We start from the raw sequence: 5,706 nt of genomic DNA, 5'->3' as shown, positions 1-5,706 counted from the left end.
TCTCTTCTTACAAGTCGGTAGTGAACCCAGTGTCATTCATCCACTATACGAAATCGTTTAGTTACCTTCTATCATCAGTTTTGCATCTGTCTTGTAATTATCTTTATCAAAAGTTTTCGTGTCTTCTTTCATCCTACGAAGAGTTCCGCGATCTGGTTCCTCATAAAAAATCCCTGTTTGTGTTGGTCTATATTTCGCTCGCTCTTTCTGTTGGAGCTCAATTTAAATCCATGGCATCTACTTCAGGTTTTCAAAATGGGTGTCAGCCCGTAAACGAGGATACAAATTCTTCTCAAGTAGTTCCTGCAGCTACATATCTTTCTGCTGCTTATTCAGTAGCAAGCCTCTTTTCATCCTGCTTTGCTTGGTTTTCTCGCTTCTTTTCTACGCGTTTGGATCAATCCATTTCCATGGCACCTGCGTCGACACCAGCTAGTCAATCACAGAATGAGTTTACAAATGCATTGCCATATAATTCTACCTCTCCCATGAAAAATCTGAACTATGATGTATATATTAATCATCACAGCCCCGATGTTAAAGACTATCGCAACCACTCTGTCTAATACCCTAAATGGCAAGGGATTAAGGATTTTCCTTGATTCTGAAGAGCATAATTCGGGGATTCCCTGCCTAAAGAAATAAAAGAAATAATCCACAGTACTTCACTTCATGTAGCTATATTTTCCAAGAATTATGCCCAATCTCCTTGGTGTTTAGAAGAGCTCTCATTTATGCTCAAAACTGGCACCCAAATTGTACCCGTTTTCTACCGTATTCCACCTGAACATGTCCGATATTCTAATGGAGACTTTGGTGATGCATTTCCCGAAGACAAATACACGTCAGAAAAGCTTAAGGAGTTGAAGGATACAATTAACAGTGTTTCCTTTAATATCGGTCATATTGACAAGGCCGAGGGGTGAGTAACAAGTATCCTTATCCTTTTCTAATCAATTTTCTTCTGAATTCATTCAGACATTAAATTTTTAGTTTTCTCTGTATATTAAAGTCAATAATTGCTCTCATTGCTGTTGTCTATGTCTAGAGATGAGACAGAGCTGCTCAAGAAGATTGCTAATTCCGTTTCTAAAGTAATAAAAAAAATGCCACTTGAGGTTACCCAACATCCAACCGGGTTGGATGAAGCTATAAAAGACTTCGAAATGAAACTTCAATTTGTGGAACACCCTGTGCATATTGTGGGATTATGGGGTATGGGTGGCTCTGGCAAGACCACTCTTGCTAAAGATTTTTATAACTACAAAAACAAAATGACGGAGAAATCTAGTTTTCTATTAAATGTTAGAGTTGCTGCTAAACAAGGTCAATTAAATACTAAGCAGAAAGAACTACTGGAGGACCTTGGTCTCAAGGATGTACGAGTGGACGGTATAGAAGCGGGGAAGGGTAAGATCGCTAGCCGATTGAGATCTGTTCGAGTATTGATAGGATGATGTCGATGATGTGGAACAATTGGATGCACTATTGCCTAACAAGGACAGTCTTCGAAGAGGTAGTTTGATTATTGTCACTACAAGGGAACTTGAAGTGCTTAAATCTTGGGGTATTTCCACTGTTTATAAAATGCAAACATTTGATCCACATCATGCTGAACAACTTTTTTGTTGCCATGCTTTTTCGCAGCCGTCACCCCTTCAATGGTTCCAGTCTTTAGTCAAAGATTTTTTAACTATTTATGATGGATTGTCATTGTCTCTGACAGTTTTTGGGGCACAGTTATATGGCAACTCCAGAAAAGATTTTTGGAAGGAACAACTGGAGATCTCCAAAATACTGTCTGAAAACATTAAAGAAAGCTTAAAAGTAAGCTATGATACTTTAGTTTATAAAGAGATGGAAATATTTTTAGATATTGCATGTTTTTTCATTGGAGAGAACAAAAGCATGGTCCTTAATGTTTGGGATGGATTAGGATGGAATGGTCTACACAGTTGAGAAATACTTTTGAATAAATGTCTTGTTGAACTTGATGATGGTGAATGTATAAGAATGCATAATCATTTGAGAGATTTGGGAAGAGAAATTGCAACTCAACAACCATCATTTCGCATTTGGTCTCCATATCAAATTATTGAAGTTTATAATGAAGTGCAGGTGAACTCAATACTTTATTTGATCTTCATTAATCAATGGAATGGCATTTTTTTTTGCGTACTTATTTGTTTCTTGTGTCGATGAATTATAGATATTTTGATTAGGTTTTGTTTTAATTTTAACTTTTGCATTGAAAAGAGCATTCTCATTCGAGGATTAGCGTCTCAAACAGCTGCATCCAGCATTGGGTTTGAGGAGTTTCCACAATGCTCCACGGGCGGGAAGGTCGTAGTTAACACCAGCAAAGGACCTCGTGGGCTTACACCATCTTCACTTGGATTAAAATTTTTGCAGGTGAAAGCAAATTATTACAATGGTATAATCGGTGATTTAATGAAAGAGTTGTTATGGCTTCGGTGCATTGACATCGGTCAGAGAAATCTTCTTTCATTTACTTCAATGGAAAATTTGAGGGTTTTAGAACTCCATGAAAGAGGTGATAGTCAACTAGAAGAACTATGGAAGACTGACCGTGATGTAAGCATCATCTTCCTAAACTGTCTGCTTATATTGCAAATTTTTTTATATTTGTATGTGTCTGGCCATCTGATTCCCACTTTTCTGCAGGCTCCTGTGCAGTTAAGAGGGTTAGTCATTTCTGGCTGTCATAAGTTTCAAAGGTTTCCAAGCTCAATAGGTTGTCTGAGTCATTTGAAAGAAGTAGCGGTTAGTAATGCGAGTTCTCTCAAGGATCTGCCAATCGAATTTTGCCTTCTACAATCGCTGGAACACCTGGAAATAATTTGTTGTGTTGAGCTATCATCGCTCCACACCAATTTCGGCAATTTGAGAAACCTGAGGCATCTAAGTTTTGAAGGCTGTGAGAAATTGAAATCGTTGCGAGACTCTTTTAAGGAGTTGATTTTCCTGCAAGGGTTGAACCTAAACGAGTGTAAAAACCTCACCTTAGCGTCAAATATTCTAGAAGAAATAACAAAACTTGAGTATGTAAACCTTTCTGGATGCCAGCAATTGGAAGTGTTGCCTTGTGACATAACAAATCAGGAATCGTTGAGGGAGCTGGACTTACGTGGTTGCAAAAGGTTAAGGCAGGTACCAGTCAACATTGGGCAACTGAGCAAGTTGCGAGTGATGGAGATAGGGAGTGAGCGCTTGACAAGATTTCCTAACTCGGAGATTTGTCATCTTTGACTAATCTTCGGATTGAAAACTGTCCTAAGCTGAAGAGTTTGCCCGATTCTCTGGGTCGTCTTAATCTATTAGAGCATTTCTCCCTAGCCTTTTCAGGAGTGAAATCATTACAAAAAACAATTAGGCAACTGAATAATCTTCAGACATTGGTTATTGACAAGTGCCCAACGAGTCAATTGAGTCTCGGGTCAGACTCGTTTGTTTCATCCTTGTGCAACCTTGAATGGATGTCACTAACGGCAATACAAGTATCCAACATTTCTATTCCTCCAGATTATTGTCCTGTTCTTGAGACTCTTCGAATTAGAGATATTGACAATCTCAGGAGGATTGAAGTTTTCCCATCTATAGTCAAGGACTTTGATTTGCTAGGGTGTAAAAACTTGAGGAACATCGGAGGCATAGTTGGTCTTGTAAATATTCAGAGGCTTAAAATGGAAAGATGCCCTAAGTTGGACACGCTTCCTAGTTTAGCAAAATCAGTTTCTCTACAGGAATTTATTCTCATAGGTTGCTATAGATGTCAGAAAATACAAGATCTGGAATATTGCAAAGCATTAGAGGAGTTGAGAGCAGATACCAGGTGGGAGATGCAGGGTATCGGCAGTTAAGAAAGGCTGGAAAGATTGAGGAAGATTGCATTCAAAGCATTCAGGTAATGATCATATTTTAGGAATTTAGAATCCCATTTAGCTTGACCATTATGTAATGTGGCTAATGTTGATATGCAAAGGATTTGCAGAAATGGCCTAGAGAATTATTGGTATGTACGCGAGCAGTCGGTGATGCTGCGTCGCTTGTAATCTCCTTCGACTTTCCAACCCTCTCTCTTGTGGACTCCTTCGCTAACCTGGAAATTTCCTCCAAACCAAAACTGGTGCGGATGCCATCGCTCATTGTTGAAGCCGTAATGGTCTGTTTTGTTATAAATTGCACTACTCCACGTATGCAATTGTGAATATATTCTATAAATTATGAAGCATTTTCAACCGAGGTGGAGTTGGGTACATGGTTTTTGACAGGTCTCTTCACACAATGTTCGATATCTCACGCAGCAGAGGGGTATATAATAGAGAGAGATTCAGGGGAAGGTGAAGTGCAGAAAGGATTGCTTGTAATTGGAGAAGAGCAGAGACTTGTGGAGTCTTTTTGCGGTTTATGGGCGCTTTTAGCAAATTGATATATCAGAGAAGCAATCTCAATTGATTTTATTCATCATTCGTATTCTTCTTTTTTAATTTACTTAAAAATTGTTGTATGCCTTCCACCCTTATGAGTATGACCATTACAGTGTGATGAAGTCAACCACAAAGAGCGATCGAGAGTTTTGTATAGTAAAAGTCTTAGACATTTTTTTGTTTCATGGAACAAGCAGAAATTCCCATTATAAACTTGTCCTTTTTTGTTAATATGGATTGATTTCAATATAAGAGCACTTCATGAAACTGTCTTATTCAATTAATGAACAATTCAACATAGCATCACAGTCGGATTAGGCTACAGAACTACATGGAGCTGTTGAAAATTAATCGCACCAAGATCAGAGATGGATTAGTTTTAAAGTGACCAGTAGTTTGGTAGATTATTTTAACACGAAATGGGAAGTTCTTGGTTTAAATTCTAATTAGCTTCTATAAAATTAAAGATGATATCAAAGTCAGGCTAGGCTACAATGCTTAAAATGTAACCTAAATATTCTGTAAGGTGAGTAATAATAGTTTAGAAATAGAGCACTCCTACCATTCTTCAAGATGAGTACTGATAGTTTAGAAATAGATTACTCTTGTACAATAAATGAAAAATCCTAAATTTGAATCATATCTAATCTTTTATGAATATTCTACCCAATGATGATTATTCTCTCATGGAATGTAAGGGGGTTGAATAGCATCCCTAGATAAAAGGCTATTCATAACTTGGTGGTTGATCATAGTCCTAATGTTTTTTGTATCCAAGAGACTAAGCTCTTTGTGGAGTCTATGGTCCAACATGCCTCTAGTATTTGGTCTCGTGGCCAATGCCAGTGTGTTGGGGCAACAGGCAGTGCTGGTGGTTTAGCTATATTTTGGGATCCTCAAAAAAGTTCTCCTCTTGGCTGGATGTCTTCTCGCTCAGCTCTCTCTATGGTAGCTTCTGCTCTAGACTTAGGAGAGGTAATCATGGTTACTAATGTGTATGCACCTGTTGATCTTTTGGGAAAGGAGGAACTTTGGGAACATATTCAATATGTTAGAAATTGTCATCCTTATCATCCTTGGGTGTTAGCAGGGGACTTCAATTCAGTTTTAAGTCTGGAGGAGAAGCATGGTGGTTTGGCTAGATTGGGGCCTTCTTCTACTCTTCTTCGGAAACACATATCTCTTTTGCATCTCTCTGATGTTAAGCCTTCTAATGGTCTCTATACCTGGAATAATCGCAGGACTAGTGTTGCTGCTA

At 38.3% G+C, this 5,706-nt stretch overlaps 1 pseudogene; it reads left to right on the top strand.

Moving 5' to 3' along the window:
• The first annotated feature begins 230 nt into the window (after positions 1-230).
• On the top strand, positions 231-4,450 carry LOC149546267 (TMV resistance protein N-like; annotated as a pseudogene).
• The last annotated feature ends 1,256 nt before the right edge of the window (positions 4,451-5,706 follow it).

Source organism: Cupressus sempervirens, chromosome 7, assembly GCF_028749045.1.
Source record: "Cupressus sempervirens isolate cs-2001-9-10 chromosome 7, ASM2874904v1, whole genome shotgun sequence".
Classification (NCBI taxonomy): domain Eukaryota; kingdom Viridiplantae; phylum Streptophyta; class Pinopsida; order Cupressales; family Cupressaceae; genus Cupressus; species Cupressus sempervirens.
Note: the sequence above shows the minus strand (reverse complement) of the source record. Positions and strands in the feature narration are given on the sequence as shown.